The sequence below is a fragment of the Cydia fagiglandana genome, chromosome 10, assembly GCF_963556715.1.
Source record: "Cydia fagiglandana chromosome 10, ilCydFagi1.1, whole genome shotgun sequence".
Taxonomy (NCBI): domain Eukaryota; kingdom Metazoa; phylum Arthropoda; class Insecta; order Lepidoptera; family Tortricidae; genus Cydia; species Cydia fagiglandana.
This window is the reverse complement of record NC_085941.1, coordinates 1,120,669-1,138,685: the sequence shown is the minus strand read 5'-3', so window position 1 is coordinate 1,138,685 and position 18,017 is coordinate 1,120,669. Positions and strand designations below refer to the sequence as shown.

General features: G+C 37.4%; 1 protein-coding gene across 8 annotated transcripts in view; it reads right to left on the bottom strand.

The window, feature by feature from the left end:
* LOC134668068 (liprin-alpha-1) overlaps positions 1-18,017 on the bottom strand; it is a 209,098-nt gene that overhangs the window by 162,201 nt on the left and 28,880 nt on the right. The window lies entirely within an intron of this gene.

The window sequence follows — 18,017 nt, the reverse complement described above, 5'->3', positions numbered from 1 at the left end:
ATGTATAATTTGTTTAACAAAATATTGTGATCCACAAAATCAAATGCCTTGCTGAGATCAAGGAACAAGCATGATGTTGGCTTCTTTTCGTTTAAGGACTGTATCGTTTATTATAAATACAACTTTACTTAGCCGTTTTTTCTGGTATTATGTTTTTATTAAAAAATTACACATATAGTTTAATTAGTGCTTTAATAATAAGTAACATTTCGTCCTGGGAGATCACGTAAAGCATATGGTTTGGACAATATTTACCCAATCCTCCCGAGTAACTACAACGATTTCGGACAAATACTACAAGAAAATTTACGGTTTGCGAACAAGATAAGTATTACACAAAAAAAATCGTACTATGTAAACAGCAATTACATATGATTCGTAAAGCGAAACATCTGGGCATAGTCTAATCATTTCTTTTAGTTGGACAAAAAGTTTTGGATCTGTGCTTGGTGGCCTTTTTGAAAATATGGCATGTTACTTACGACAACCCCGACTTTGGTATACAATATAACCATCATGGAGCGTTTCTATCGACCTGTTCTAGCCATGGTTCAACGCCATGAATGTCCGTTAGGCTTTGGATTTCGGTAGATTCTTTTAGCTGTTTCCGTCATTTCCCTGGCGTCAGAAATTGACGGGAATCCAAAATGTTGCATAAAAAGTCGTTTTCATGTAAAGATAAAATACACCACATTTATTCTGTGGATGTTCAATTGAGCAATCATGAAAAGGACACTTAGATGGCATATTTTGACAGCATATTAACCTTTTGTTTCTTTAAATCGTACTAAGGAATCGGTGAAATAGTCTCAAATTAAGCTCGATAGGCTTGTCCGAATTACATTTGCTAGAAGGTATTAAAATCATCATAAAGTCCCTAAAATAAAATAAATGTAAAACATTCTTATATCAGATATGTCTTAAAAATACCCCCAGATTATACCTTAAGAACATAGTAATACAAAATAATACACACGTCAACAGTTAGACCAGGTTTTATCTGTATTTATAATAAACGATACAGTCCTTAGGTTACTCAGTATAGATTTGAATAGTACAAAACTGGCAAGACTCGTGGATTTATTTCGTCTGAAACCAAACTGTTCAGGAGTTAAAACTTTATGCATGTCGAAAAATTCTGATATCCTATTGTACATTAATCTTTCAAAAATTTTAGACACAACTGGTATTAATGCAACTGGTCTGTAATTATTTTTATCTGATTTTGGGCCTTTTTTGTACAGAGGTTTTATTACTGATAATTTAAGTATCTCGGGGAAGTCTCCTTTTTCGAATGAAATATTTATAATGTATGACAGAGGCTTTGCGATGATTGATGCGACAGACTTCAAACAGTCTACTGTGATATTGTCAAATCCTGTAGATTTTTTATTTTTAAGGTTCATTATTATTCTATGCACTTCATTTTCACAAGTAGGCTTAAGAAAAATGGTTTTAGTAACTCCCGATATGTTTTTTATGCTTTGAGAAGTACAAGCAGAATCACTCTGACCTTTGCTATAAATAATAGGTTCACCAATAAAAAAATCGTTGAAAATATTTGCTATGGCTACTGCAGATTCAAATGTCATGTTAGTAAAATACAAACTATTAGGTATAACTACCTTAGTGCACAACGATACAAAGCAGACGCGGCGTATAAGGACTGTATCGTTTATTATAAATACAACTTTACTTAGCCGTTTTTTCTGGTATTATGTTTTTATTAAAAAATTACACATATAGTTTAATTAGTGCTTTAATAATAAGTAACATTTCGTCCTGGGAGATCACGTAAAGCATATGGTTTGGACAATATTTACCCAATCCTCCCGAGTAACTACAACGATTTCGGACAAATACTACAAGAAAATTTACGGTTTGCGAACAAGATAAGTATTACACAAAAAAAATCGTACTATGTAAACAGCAATTACATATGATTCGTAAAGCGAAACATCTGGGCATAGTCTGATCATTTCTTTTAGTTGGAAAAAAAGTTTTGGATCTGTGCTTGGTGGCCTTTTTGAAAATATGGCATGTTACTTACGACAACCCCGACTTTGGTATACAATATAACCATCATGGAGCGTTTCTATCGACCTGTTCTAGCCATGGTTCAACGCCATGAATGTCCGTTAGGCTTTGGATTTCGGTAGATTCTTTTAGCTGTTTCCGTCATTTCCCTGGCGTCAGAAATTGACGGGAATCCAAAATGTTGCATAAAAAGTCGTTTTCATGTAAAGATAAAATACACCACATTTATTCTGTGGATGTTCAATTGAGCAATCATGAAAAGGACACTTAGATGGCATATTTTGGCAGCATATTAACCTTTTGTTTCTTTAAATCGTACTAAGGAATCGGTGAAATAGTCTCAAATTAAGCTCGATAGGCTTGTCCGAATTACATTTGCTAGAAGGTATTAAAATCATCATAAAGTCCCTAAAATAAAATAAATGTAAAACATTCTTATATCAGATATGTCTTAAAAATACCCCCAGATTATACCTTAAGAACATAGTAATACAAAATAATACACACGTCAACAGTTAGACCAGGTTTTATCTGTATTTATAATAAACGATACAGTCCTTAAACATGTTTACTTGTTAGAGAAATATATGGCGAATTTTCAATGTCAGACGACAATTATCAGAGTGGTCGAATAATGGCCAAATGAAGCAACACAGACCGAGCGACTCCTCTGATTGAAGTTATTTTCGTATTCAGCAACGGAAGTATGATTTACCGTGAAAACTAGAGTTGACAACCACCTCAAAACTAGCTTTTTGCGTGTTTTTACTGCGTGGCTGATGTTTACTCGCGGGGTTTGGTTCTGACATGCCTCACTTGCCAATTTACTACCTTTCTTATCATAGTTATGCTTCAGTTCCTACCTACTCAATTTCGACTAAATTGTTTCACTAACCCGCTTATCTGATTGTTTAATTAGTAGTAACTCAACATACAATAAATGATTATGATTATGAATTATTAAGATTAACATACAAGGCAGAGTTTCCAATGCAGACATTTAAGAAAAACATTTAGTTGGCCAAGCGCTATAATATTATCGTATTGACGTGGGTATACATAGTACTGTGTAGACAAAAATATATATATGTCAATATATCTGAAGTTAATCTAGTATAGGTAAAGTACTGTGTAGACATACAAATATATGTCAATGTGTCGGATATAAATCTAGTAGGTAACATAGGTAATTAGTAATAAACAAAGTTCGCACGATAGAAAAGTCGAGATCTTATCACAGCGGCCTCAGCCCGTCTCACCTCCACAACGAATAAAAGTTAGGAGAGAAATCCTTGGAAAAAACATTAACACCAAATCAAAAAGAAATTTAAGAGACACATTCCAATTACAAGTTTTCGGAGTTTCCTCGAACATGGAAAACGCCGGGAAACCGACAACGAAGCTAAAAACATCTTTAACATAATTCACACAGTCACATATAACCTTATTGTCCTTATTGACTTGGGTAGGCAGATCGAAGAAAGAAAACACTGAAGGAAGCAGATTACATTTCTTACAATTCTTTACAATTTGGTAAGTATCTGGTAAGGTGGTCTGGTAAGGGTGATGGCAGGTGGACCAAAATGTTGACGGATTGGTGGCCGCTTTCGGATGAAAGAAGCGCCTGGCGTCCGGTGGCTCGTTGGATGACATTTGGAAAATCGCGAGGCACTTTTGGATGAGACTAGCCCAGGACCGGGATAAGTGGCGTACTCGAAGAGAGGCCTATGCTCAGCAGTGGGCGACTGAAGGCTAGAATGATGATCTGCTTCCAGTTGATGTCATTTTGACAACAGTTATATTCCTATCATTTATCTAGATATAAGTCAGATCGAATTTTAAGTTGTGTAGTCGGCATCAGATACCTATATCGGAGCGGCTGAGGTGATGTAGACGTTCAAGATCATGTTCAGATATTTTCGGGCACCTTGGCTGCTCCTATATCTAGCGACTTGTGGAAAGCGAAACAGTACTTTGAGTGCGCAAAAGTCGACAAATATTTAGTTTCGTTACGAGTACGTCAAAGGTAAGCAGTGGTGGCCGAGTGGATATGATGCCTGACTTTCAATCCGGAGGTCGCGGGTTCAAATCCTGGCTCGTACCAATGAGTTTCTTCGGAACTTATGTACGAAATATCATTTGATATTTACCACTAGCTTTTCGGTGAAGGAAAACATCGTGAGGAAACCTGCATACATCTGCGAAGAAATTCGTAGGTGTATGTGAAGTCCCCAATCCGCATTGGGCTAGCGTGGGGACTATAGCCCAAGCCCTCTCGCGCATGAGAGGAGGCCTGTGCTCAGCAGTGGGACGTATATAGGCTGAAATGATGATGATGATGATGACGTCAAAGGTTTACGAGCGGTATAGTACGCAATGAAAACTTCAAGGGAGTTATTCCAAATGCTAGTGAGGTTACTGCTCAGGAGATTTATTTGTTTTGATGCTCGCAATCGCGCAAACTTATCTAAGGTCGAATATGAGATAACGCGTGAAGTTAGTGCCCAAAGTTAGGCGAATCCAATGAGATCAACTATTTATGTACTCATATAATTTAATCTATCCATTAAGCTAAGATGAGAGAGACTCTACTCTCAATAAAAACACCTTACACCCCTTACAAAAAACCGCAGCCAAATAACACTAGAACCTACGCTTAGTGTCGTGTTCCTGCCGGTGAGTAAGGCTGTCAGGGCTCAATGAGGGTGCGGAGTGTTAGGGTACGCTACACGCATGTAACACCTCTGGAGTTGCTGACATCTATAGGCGTGTATACGTAGACTGCTTACCATCATCAGGCGGGTCGTATGCTTGTTTGCCATCGATTCAAAAAAGTCAATAATGAGAAACATGAAAAGATGTAATCATTGAATGAGGTCTTCTAACATCTACCGTCCAATAACCTAAGATGAGATACACTTTACTCTCAGACCTCTCAGTAAGCTATGAGAAACATGGTCAAGGATACGCTGGTTCCTTCGAAATCTGAACTCTCTTCATGTCAATAATAGCCAGGAAGCCTCGGGCGGATCCAGGGACGGTTAGGGACGAATATGAGATTACGCGTTTCCGAAGTCTCGTTATCTGCACTACATGTTTAAATAGTTAATGTCCTTGAAGCGTTCTGAGACTTTATGAAGTTTTAGGTATTCAATGCGTTGAATTTCTCTTGCTCAAGGTAATACAGGGTGAAATGTTAACCACCAGCTACCTATATTCTGCGTAGTGACTGGTTATACGCGAAACAACGAAAAAAATAGCAATATAATAAAAAATTTTTAGGTACTTGGCGAAAACGAAAATCAAGGTCTAGGCTGTTTTTCATGACCTATCACAACTAAATTGGATGCGTGTAAGACCCTTTATTGAATGTAAGGGCCCCCCACATCTGGCGTCTTTCGAGCGTCGGCGTCTACAATTCTATGGCCGACGTCGACGCAACGTCGACGCAGCGTCGACGCAACTGCGCAGCGACGTCTTTTTCCATAGCGCTGGACCGACGCCGACAGACGCCGACGCTCGAAAGACGCCAGATGTGGGGGGGCCCTAACCACGACGTTATAAGAAACGTACATCATATCCCGACCAATAAATATTGTTTGGAGTTCCTCAATAACCATCAAGGGACGTAAGCAGGATCAGGGTTGCCACACAGTTGTGTGTTTTAGGGTTTCGAGCGTGTATGAGGAATGTTATGAATGTGAAGGAAGCGAAAGAGGTATGTCAGGATCGTAGCAAGTGGAAATCCGTGGTCTCTACCTACCCCTCCGGGAAATAGGCGTGATTATATGTATGTATGTATGTATGTTATTTATGAAACCCTAAAAAAATCTACAATGCAAAGGAAAAACTCACTGTCCATTTTTCCTTTATCTCTAAGTATTGTGGTATCGTTTGCAGACGTTTCTGTTTAATACAAAACTTAATTTAAAAAAAATTCTGGGCAAAAGACATACTTATACGTAAACGTGAAGAAACTAGGTATGATCCATTTTCTAATCATTAAAGACGTCAACAGGCCTCTACTATAGTCCGTGTTTTTTAGCATTAGAAAGAACTTCGCAGAAGTAAGCTTGTGGTTCCAAATCCGGCACTTTTAGCGGTAATAATGTGAAGTAAATTATATGTATTAACCATGCTAGATAATTCAATAATTATTAACAATTAAAGAGCCTGATAAAAACTGCACGCTTGCTTCTGTGGAGTTCTTTCTAATGCTAAAAAAATGAACTATAAGGATGTCCAGAACGACCAGCAGTAAGCTGGAATCCAACGATTTACTGTCTTTAACCAGCTCGCCGAACCACTTTTGGTAAGATAGGTACTTGTCAGTTTCATGGTATGTGTGTGATTATTTACCATAATAAGAGAACTATCGATAACGTGTCAACTGGCTACATTTTAAACCGTGTTTAAGAAAAAAAGATCTATGTATAAATGTAAAATTTAATCTTTTAAGCATGCCTATACATGGTGGCAAAAAAGTGAATTCCCGTTGTCAGGGAGGTTTTGGGATTATACTGAACAACTTTTACTATGGGACCAACCCCGAAATCGTGAATAAAAATTTGGTTATTCATAAATTTTGGCTGGTTCATTTTCTATGGGAGGGTAAAATTATTTTCGCGATTTCGGGGTTGGTCCCATAGTAAAACTTCTCAGTATATGTAATTCCAAAACCTCCCTGCAACGGGAATGCACTTATTTTTGGCCACCGTGTATATAGCCTATATTCTTGCATGCCTTGATTAATGAAAAATTCCTTCCAACTATGATCCTGACGTGTGGCAACCCTGAGCGGGCTCCACAAGTTAATAGATGTATTGTCTTCGACGGCTGAGCTCCCCGGGGATCTGTATTGATCACTACCGGTATACCGTGGACCGTATGCCGTAGGCGTAGAGGTCATTATTGAATGACGTTAGGGTTCTAATACACAATCCATTCTGATGCGAAAGTGTGTCTGTCTGTCTGTTACCTCTTCACGCTTAAACAGCTGAACCGGTTAAGATGAAATTTGACATGGAGATAGTTTGGGGCTGAGGAAGGACTTGAGATTGTTTTTATCAATTATCATCATCATCCCACGCAGACGAAGTTGCGTTATTACGAAGGCATACGGTCTACAATTGGTCGGTAACTTAACATTGGACGTAAAACCAGGAAATTATATCATAAAATTACATTTAAAACTATCACGTAAACAAAACCTATAGGAAAGCGCAATTATATTTGAAAACATCTCATTCGAAAGGTATTTAAAATATTTTTTTTTATTTAATTTATTTAGAACACAAACAGTCATGATAAACATATTACATATGTTGTACACAATGTACAGAAACTGAGAGGTGATACAAACAGACCTGGAGGTTAATTAAATAAAATATTCATAAAATAAAAAGGTAGGTAAGAAGAACGTAGTAATTTAAAAATACATAACATAACAGATCTCATATCATCAAAATAAAAAAGCGTGTAGAGCTTTATTAGATTTTAATATGAATAAAATAACGTACATAGCTTATAATGTCAAAGTTCAAAGGAATGACGAGTAGGTATTAAACGCACTCTCTAAATACTACAGAATATGGTTGCCATCCATTAGAAGCGATATAGACCAGTAAATAATAAAGCCTGATAATATCTCTAGCTCTAGACTAATATGCATCATAACGTTGCCCCGGCTTTTCCTGAGGCTTATAAGCCTGAGCTCCATTTTGGCAGCTAATAAAAAGATATAACTTTAAGAGAACCACTTACCTATGCGTTGCCGTCCTTTTAAAAAGCCGGAATATTTGCTTTTTAAAGAACCTCATGATGTCGTTAAGCAAAGGAAATATACCATAGTATTCTTCAGTGTATATCATAATTATTATAATGAATTTGACATAAGCCATGTTGTATAGTGTCCTATATTTGGAAAGCGCTTTGATCTCTGTTAAAACTATTTTTACTCTCTCCAAAGATAGCGTTAGTGTCAAGCGGAAATCTAACCGCCCTAAAGTTACAGTTAGCATCAGTATCAACCGGATAGAGATCTATAGTTTGCGTTCACTAGTATATGCCACAGGGTAAAGGTGACATTGGAATAGCAACAGGAGCTGCATTGCTGCTACTGTCAACTTCTGTGATGTACGTAGGTAGTCATAATAGATATAACTATTGATGTATGCCACCTATGACAGTACGGAATAAATCCTCGAACAAGTAAGGCCTTTATTTTGCCTATTATTGACCGAATCCAAATACTTAGTCCCTCAGAATACATTACAACTTCCTTTATAAAATAAGTGAGGTTCGTAACCGCATTACTGCCGCGATTTGATGATTTTGAAGGATCTCAACGTATCCGTGTGGTCTACTTCTCCAGTCGTAATTATACTCGTCTCTGGCACCAACTTGACAGCGCTATTAACTGAAGCTGGAGTGTCGGCGGCGGTAAGTACTCACTCTAAAGATAAAATCGACAAAAACTCCATTGAATTTTAAGATTACTTTGGAACTGTGACGTTCGAAAATGAGGAAAAATAGCTTTTTAGTGACATTTGATCGAGCCTTCCTTTAAGTCTTACCGTTTAGCCGTCCAACCTTTTTCTAACCCGATCCAGGATCCGGTAGACTAAATGTCAGATTTTTTTGGGGGTCACCAAACCACCCTCAATATACGACCGTACCAAAGTCAAAGACCCCAGGAACCCCCTTCAATGCTGGTGCATATAAAATTAGTCGGGCTGCAGGAACTCAAGTCTTTTAAGTAACACTAGCAAAAGTACCTAATTTTGTTGTGTTAGAGTATTTCTAGACAGGTGGCGTAAGTACTCTGGGGAGGGCTAAGAATAAAAAAAAAATGGTTTATTAAATTATTATTATTAGCAGGATTATTATTAGTAGGATGTTATGGTTACACGACGTCAAACTGCGGTGAATCATGTGAACAAGATGATATAAATCCAGAAAAGCTGTATCCTAATTACATCGTTCGGAAATCCCGAATTCCCGGCGGGGGGTAATGTTATATATTACAGGCACAAAATGAGTTCCAGGCCGTGTGTTACCGTCGGTACGCGAGTGAAGGCGAGTGGAGTCATTTAGTAAGGGCAAATAGAAATATGTACCTATACCTATGTAAAATTGAGTCCTATTCGCTAGGCTTCCTTTAAATCATCTATTATCTTGATCTGCAGTTTTTCCCTTTCTACTCTGTTTTTTTTTAGAATAAAACTCTTTCATTCGCATGTCCAATACTAAGAATTCCGCAGAAAGGGTTAGTCCGCGCGCCTAAGAAAGAATGCGGTCGTAGTCTGCCAAGGCATTATTCGTGTTATTAGGGTAGTATTGCGTTATCGAGGGTTCATATATAAACAATCCCGGTACTGGGGGATGAGATTAATCGAGTGTGGAATGTGGATAGATAATATACCTAGTAGCTATTATTGTCGCGTTTATTGAAGTGAATAAAGCATACGTCGCTCTAGGTTTACATTTCAAGACAGGAGCGACGATTGTGTTGATAGATGCTGTTAGATTAAATTATAAATATTTCCTAAAATGTTATTCGATGTGGTACAAATTGTGTATAGTTTGTTCGTTTATCATTATGTACCGTTTCGTATACACATACTGGTACATAATGAAATACGAGTGTGGGTTTATGTATCGAACGAAGTGAGTTTCCTAAAAGGATCACGACGATTGACGACTTGAGAATATGAAGTATTGATTTGTGAGCTGATTATTTTGTCCGTGACACGTAATGAATAATGATACTTTAATACGTACTCCCTGTAACGTGATCCCTATCTAGTTATCAATTCCAATATTCAATCGTCCCGTACCCAATCCTTATATAAAATCTGTTCAAAATTCAAATGACCTGCCGTAACACCTGCCAAAATTACGTATAAAAGGGCAACATTTTTACAACACCTAACCATAATCATTCATCATAGTTGCTATTCCTATAAATGAATGTGTCGCCATCAGATATATCGGAGCGGCCAAGTTGCTCATAAATATCCGAACACGCTTCTATTGTCAAGGGCGCTCCAGAGTGGATCAGCTACACTCTAATAACGCGAATTAAAAATTGCCTACTCAACAGCTCAATCGCCTTGGCCGAAATCGGTCAGGAGCATCATCATCATCACTGTCAAGGCGTTAGAGTGCGTGTCCAGATATTTTTGAGCACCTCGGCCTTCTTTATCTGACGGCGACTGTACAGATACGATCGAAAGTCATCAAATATCACGTAACAGTTCAAGGCAATCTATCCCTTCTTTCAAGGCGTTAGGGCGTGAATAGGTGTAGGTACTGTAGGTATTAATGCGGTCTGATTACCCCAGCGACCTTGGGCCTTGCAATGAACGAGCGATAGTCGATATTTTTGTTTCGGAATTCATAGCCGTGTTAAAATTAACGGCGATGCCTCGATGTAAACGAAATTGTGAGCTAACATCAGACGAAATACATAAATTTAGTGAGTGTAGATGAAATATAAGATTTTTTGTGTAAGCCTAACCTTTTGAATCGGATTGTCTCCGATTTGTGGTGGAAGGTCAGTTCGCAGTGGCATAGGATTTAGGTAGTCGACCCAGATTGCAAAAAATCGGGATAAACTGGGAGTATGATGTCATCTTGACGTTAGAAGAAGAAAAGTCATAGCCCCTTTTGATTAATAAAATGTTGTTTTTTTAATTTGGAAGATACAATTTGTCAAATTTGTGCCATAGTTTACTTCGGCAAACTATGAATGTTTGAAAAATGTTACTGAGATGTCTATCCGCACAACTGTCAAAAGCGCAAATGCAATACGAATATATGACAACGATTTGTATAATAATAATAATAATTGATGTACCAATGAATGGGTTCCAGCAGGCGTTCTACATGACATCAAATCTCTCCAAACGGCCTCTACGTGTTGGATCCATATCCCCACGCACGCCTTATAAATGACCGGGCTCGAAAGACCCGAGAGTTTTAAAACGGAGATACAAATAATAATAGAACAACTTGAATCGATAGTTCGATTCACAGCGCAATCAATTATATAAACTGGAGAGCGCATTAAAGTTCCAAGAAACTATATTTTCCCCATAAATGGACACTTGTAAACTAAGTACCTATATCGCAGACATTGATTGGTCGGGTGGTCGAGCTAATTCATATTTAATGGTGTTGAATGGCGGCGGCCGTTGATAGCGTACATTAACCCATTTTCCGGGACCATTGATTATTGATAGGGATTGTTAATTACGTGCTACGTTACAGCGGGCGGTAAACAATTGATTTTAAACAGCCCAGAACGGATATGGTCACGTTTATTGTGAGATAGAAGGGCGTTTTTAGAATTAGAGTCCGTCACGTAATGGAATTCCACACACCAAAAAAAAAATTTTTTTGACTAAAAATGGGTTGAATGAAATCTACTATTTATATATTTTATGAAAATGTTACTTTCTTTCTATATAAATTATTTATATTCCTAATAAATCACTTTAAACTGAATGACAGCGAATGTGACGATCCATTACGTTACAAGTTTTAGGCAGGTTTTAAGTGAAGATCGGAGTGTTTTAAGTGAACCATGTTTTTATTTATTGAAATACAAAACAATATTAATTTTCTAAAAACGAATGACAACTGCAATACTAAGTATTACAATAAAGTCATTTAAATAAGTCTTTCCAATACGTCACATTTTTCGTTTTAATTGTTGCTTTGCAATCATTTTGTTATAAAAAACGTAAGGTAAAATTATTATAAAAAGTTGTTTTTAATAATTATCATATATTATTCTTGCAAATGAGATCGAAATCAGTATCAATTATCCTAAAAATTAATATAAATTCTAATAAAATCAATCACAGCCACAGTAGGACATAGTGACGTTATGGACCATAATATCGCGTTTAGGAACTACATGAAGGGTTTACATGTGCGGAAAATAGCTACTTAATTTAATACCTACTTAATGTTGTACCAAATTAAATAATTTAGTAATTAATACCTATTATTATAGTTTAACTTAACAGATTTTGAAATTTCCTGCAGTAATTATGCTTTCGACTGCAGCAGTATTGCAGCACGATAATACTGCCGACTGCATTACTGCTACAAAATCTAAATAGATGTTGCTGCCCAGTTTTTTGACATTTGCAGTCAGCAGTATTGTCGTACTGCAATACTGCTGCAGTCGAAAGCATAACCTGCGCCTGCCACTAGCGTTTCTTAGGTCGAGCCGCCACTGGTGCTAAGTAATTACTAGTAGGTCGAGTAGTTAGAAGAATATAGCTAGAATAAAATTATTTGTGTGTTTTTAATATCACTCTACCTACTATATTTTGGCAACTTAAACTGACGGCATGTAAACCGTGCATTTTCATTCCATACGTCATGTTTTTTTGTTCCACTAATACATCACGTAACGTTTTGGATGTGACGTAGGCATGCCGGTTGGTTAATAAAGCGAAATAGCGGTCTGATCGTTTGAATTTTCTTAATTATAATTATTTGATATCATACAACACATAATAATCTAACGTAATTCATAAATATTTAGTCAATAATTGACTCCTTATGTTCAGTTTAATTCAGTTCGTTGTGGAAAACAAATTTCTGCACATCGTGACGCACAACCTATACTAGCTATTTTCGAGCCCAATTGCCTTGTAAAACCTAAACACCGGGTAATTATAGGAACATAATGTTACGATCATGTAAAAATCCGTATGATATTAGTAGATTTTTGCTACTAAGTTGGTAAAAACTCCGTGACGTTGGTGGAAATTTCCACTACGTCGATATTGAAGGACAACAATAAATTAAACTTTAATGCATATTTTTACTTTAGGTGCTAAAAAATAAGGTTTTTAATGGATTTTGGCTGGTACGATCTTATCACACAACAACCAGGTTCAGGCCTAGAAGGAGGCAGATATATAATATTTGGATCCAAAGTATGCAAAGTGTGCATGGAACACTCAAAAATCATCTCCCTTTCTTCAGTTTTTGTACATTTTCTTTACTTTAAAGTACCATTTAATCAGTTTTTTTTCCATAAATACTCAGCTAATAAATCACTTTACAATTTTTGTATACATGTAGTACACTTTAAAACAGTATTTGACGGTAAAAAAGTATACCAAAGTCGTAGGACAGTGATATTTTACCCAAATATTTTTTTCCGAAAACGCCCAGAAACAATATAATAAGCTGCATACGTCTCTTTTTTAACAGTTTTTTAACGCGCGCTGAACGCTGTCGGCAAAAGTCCTCGGATGTCGGCTGTACACACTCGTCGAAAGCCCCTTGCGAATCTGGGCACCGCTCCTATCCAATCGGAGAACGGCGAGACGAGACGAGAAACGGCGAGACGAGAAGAGAGCAGCATGTACATACTCGTTCTCGGCCTGTCTCGGGGTCTCTCGACGAGTGTGTACATCCCGCATGAGAATCGCACGCCAAAACCACTTTTTTGTAATACTGCGTCAGTGGCAAAGAAATATACGGCCCGCCTGATGGTAAGCAGTCACTGTAGCCTACGGACGCCTGCAACTCCAGGGGTATTACATGGGCCTTGCTGGCCCTTTAAAAACCTGTACACTCTTTTATAGAAGAACCTCATACTGTAGTCGAGAAAATCGAGCATGGGCATCGAGCTTATTCCGCAGCTGCGGGAGGAAATTCCTCTTTAACCGCACAGTGTGCGACCATGTAGGTTCTGGGGTATGAGGACTCGACAACCACCGCTTTTTTAAGGCTACGTGACTATTTGAAGCAACATCAATAACTAGTTTTAAAAAAGCCAAGTTCATTGCGATCCCTTTTCTCCTCTCGTTACTTGCTTTTTAAACCGTCCCAAAAATTTAACTTGGCACGATCACCGCTCTATAAAACCCGTAAATTTGAATCTGCGAAGATTAAAACGCCACATTGCGATAAAAACGTCCAAGTCTCACAAGATGTGGGGCTTTACGGGGTCATTGCACTCGGAGCTGAAGTTTCTTTAGACGTTCTGGCTTGCTATTACTATCGCTCTAAGAACACCGCTTCAGTAATTTTTAGGAATCTTTGCGGTCAGATCAGTTCTAAAGGGGCCCACTGATTAACAGTCCGCCAGATGATATCGGCCTGTCAGTTGTTCGGACCTGTCAAAATTTTCTTCTAACTGACAGGCCGATACCGTGCGGCTGCAATGACTGTTAATCAGTGGGCCCCTTAAGAATCTCAAACACTATTCATAAGGACTGGCGATCATATGGCCGGCTGCAATAACCACAATCGATTGAATCGACAGACTAACCAACGTTACTCACTTGAGAAGTTGAGAACTATGAAACTTCAAATACAATAAAATTTAGCTATGGTATAACATGTATGTTTGTGATCTAAACTCGGTAACACTCACTTGTATTTTTTAGTCGCGTCATGTTTCGGGCCCATCGGGGGTCCTTCTTCAGGCTTCAGTGTCCTCTTGGCAGGCCATTTCAAATATTTTAAAATATGTCTCACGAAATTTTTATTATTTATTGTATCAGACATAAAATTACTTCGTCGAATATATATAAGTTAAAATTTTAATAATTAAGCATAAAACTAATTAAAAACTAAACTACAAACTCCTGCCAATAGCGACTAAAAAATACAAGTGAGTGTAACCGAGTTTAGATCACAAACATACATGTTATACCATAGCTAAATTTTTATTTCGATGGTAACTATGGATATAGATGGCTCGTTACAATTTGGTGCCTAGATACAACTAGTACCTATTTTGTTTGAAGTTCTTCTTTAAAACATAATCTTAAGCGGTGAGCTTGCTCAACGAGGGGTTGTAACACTAGTAACACCCCCGGAACTGATAAAACGAGCCGCCGCACTTACACTTCATTTGATGATTTATACCCCCACGTGCCCTGGGGAGCGATTGCCTTGTCCCAAATAATTGGAACTGGACTGGACCTCTGTCTTCAATCTTCACTCAATTGTGTTCTTGTAGTTACATTAAATTAGTACACTTGATCTCACGATTGATGAGAATTTTCGATTGCTTCGATTTTGATTTTGATAAGATGTATGACATTTGAAAAAAAAATCGTTCTCGAACTACAGAATTATTCTCTGATTTGATAATTCTCGTGGACAGCAAATTACTAACTATTGGGTATTAGTATGAAGTGGTATCCACAAAATTAAACTAATATGTAGCCTCTGTAGTTATATGTATAAATTATACACTGAAATAGATGTCCTAAGAAAAAGTGACCATGTCCTCTAATGGCCGAGACCAGGCCCGTGGTTAATAACATATTTTTATTTAATTTTAGTTCGTTAACAAAAAAAGGAAAAACACTAACCAAAGTCACCAAAGACAAATGTAAGGTGGATGAGCACTATTACGATAATGTTTTGTTAAAAATCAACTCCACCGATGTGAAGCTGGAGATGAGAGCTTGTGTGAAAATATTGGAAAATCTATCAGGAAATTGTCGAGAAACCGAAGTAGTGATTCAATAAGTGCCGCATCTTCACACGTGAATACTAACAAGTTTTAAAGTAGTTTTCTATCACAATCATCACATTGAACATCAAAGCTCATTTGGATATTTTCTGCGATCAATGAATATATCGGAGCAGCCAAGGTACAAATATCTAAACACGCATCTATTGCCAAGGCATTAAAGTGCATGTACAGTTATTTTTAAGCACCTTGGCCTCTCCGATATATCTGCTTGCGATTACACAAAAGATATATCATCAAAATCGCTTGCGCATATCGCGACCACAAGCGAATAGAAGCTTCAGACCAACCAGTAAAACCGTGTTACACAAAACAAGTAAATAATTACCGAACACGTGACACTGGTTTTCCCAGAGATTTGACAGCAACCAATGGGAACACAGGACAAGGCTCCGGGTATTAAGGTAAGGAAATAGTCGAATCTATTATCACAGCATGACGTAAGTTGCCGAAGTTGGTATTAATTACCCAGTAGAGAGCCCTGTGGGACCCTCGGTAACGACTTTGGCAAATAGGGGATCTACCAAGTTAAAGTTGTGCCTTAAGATTTAATACGGTCTTAATATACATTGCCTTAAATAAATTGACATACACGGTGTAACATGAGGAAACCGAATAATTTTAACCACGCATTCCTGAGGCCAAAAGAAGGAAAAAATGTAATATGAGTTTAGGTAATTTTCGCCAAAAAAAATTTATTTTTGTTTTGTTTTTTCAATTTTTTGAATGTATTTGTACATAAAAAATAAATGTTATTGGTAAACTTGTGACTTAAAATTGATTTTTACATTTTTTTTCGTAAAACCTTTTTTTTGCAAAGTGTTACTTGTCACTTTTTGACATCCATCAATAAGGATATTTAGACTACGTCCCATAGCAGCAACATTACCATCAAAAAAGCCTTTTACATTATGTAACAACAAAAACTTGTTTATTTTTAAATTAATATTATCTCTGAAACCAGGCGCTTTTAAAAAAAAGTTTATAGGACATTTTTGTCTCTAAATATGGTCAGGAATACGCTGTTAAAATTATTCGGTTTACTCATGTTACACCGTGTATATGGACATTTTAGTTAAAATTGGGTCATTATCGCGGACATGTAAACGCATGTCTAAAACAACCGACGATATCAAACGCATAAGCTTAGTCATAAAGCCAACAGATCATACGAATTTTAAGTTAAATCTTCAACTTGAATAGAAAATGCCCTTATATTTTGTTAGCGCGCATTTATGCGAACTTTTGGCAGAGTTTGAAACCTAATAATAGAACACTTTTATCATCCCCGTATAGTTATAAGGCACTTGTAGAAATAGTAATCAAAAATTCTAAATCTCAAAGTCCAATGGTTATATTCAACAACACAAACAACACATGGTTACAACACAAGCCCTTTCTTATTTATCTACAATTTTCTAGTGTTATTTAAGAAATGCAAAGTAAACAGGCTCAGTTTATTAGCTAAGTGGTCTGAAACTTTACAACAATCTCTAATGGATGTTGGAAGAGCCGTCAACTTAGGTTTCAGCTCTACCGCCGGCTTCTCCCGTTTATGACAAACTCAACTTCACAGAGTGGAGAATTACTGGGACATTTTTGTAACACCCTAAGTGTAAAAAGAGAATTGAATAGTTTCTTCATAGCACGATTTTTATAAATACTTTTCATGATTTTAGGAAAAAACTTTTTTTGAAAAATTTAAGTTTTTTTTTCACAGCACGATATTTTAAAATACCCATCTTTTATACTTTTTATGACTACAGTTGAAAAATTCTCAAGCGTGAACATTCCCCATACAAACGTATCGTAACCATGGTCTTTTTTTAGATGTTGAATCCAGTCCGTTCTTAATACTTTTAAATTTACTTTTTCTGTTTCAGTTAAGAGTAGGTATTGTTGTTGTATGTTAATACCATATTTGGCGGCCAGATGCATGGAGACATATTATCTGGGTTGCCCCATACCCAGTCTCCGGCCCTCGCGAGAATCAGCGCGCGACGGGCCATTCCCTTTCCGACGTTCACTCGGATATTGTTACACCCGACACAGTTAGCTGACCTGTCGTCAAGCTTATTGCGAGGAGATAAGGTCTTTAATAAAAGGTTAAGTCTTCACTTTCGATACACGCGTTGTTGTCATAGGTAAAGGTTTCGGCTGAATGGTTTAAAATCTGTTGAATGTCCAGAATGGTTAGGAAGTTGTTTATAGGAGCATACGCTTAATACCTACGCCTGTCTCTTGAGAAGCTCATCCTCTAACACAGCGGTCGGCAACCTTTTTGCAGCCAAGGGCCACATAGTAGTTAACGAAGATGACGCGGGCCGCACTTTGGTAATATGTGTGACTTTAGCAGACATTGTCGTTCGTCAATATTACGTACAAAATATCCAGGGAGGCTCGCGGGCCGCAAGCGAGAGGTTGGCGGGCCGCATGCGGCCCGCGGGCCGCTGGT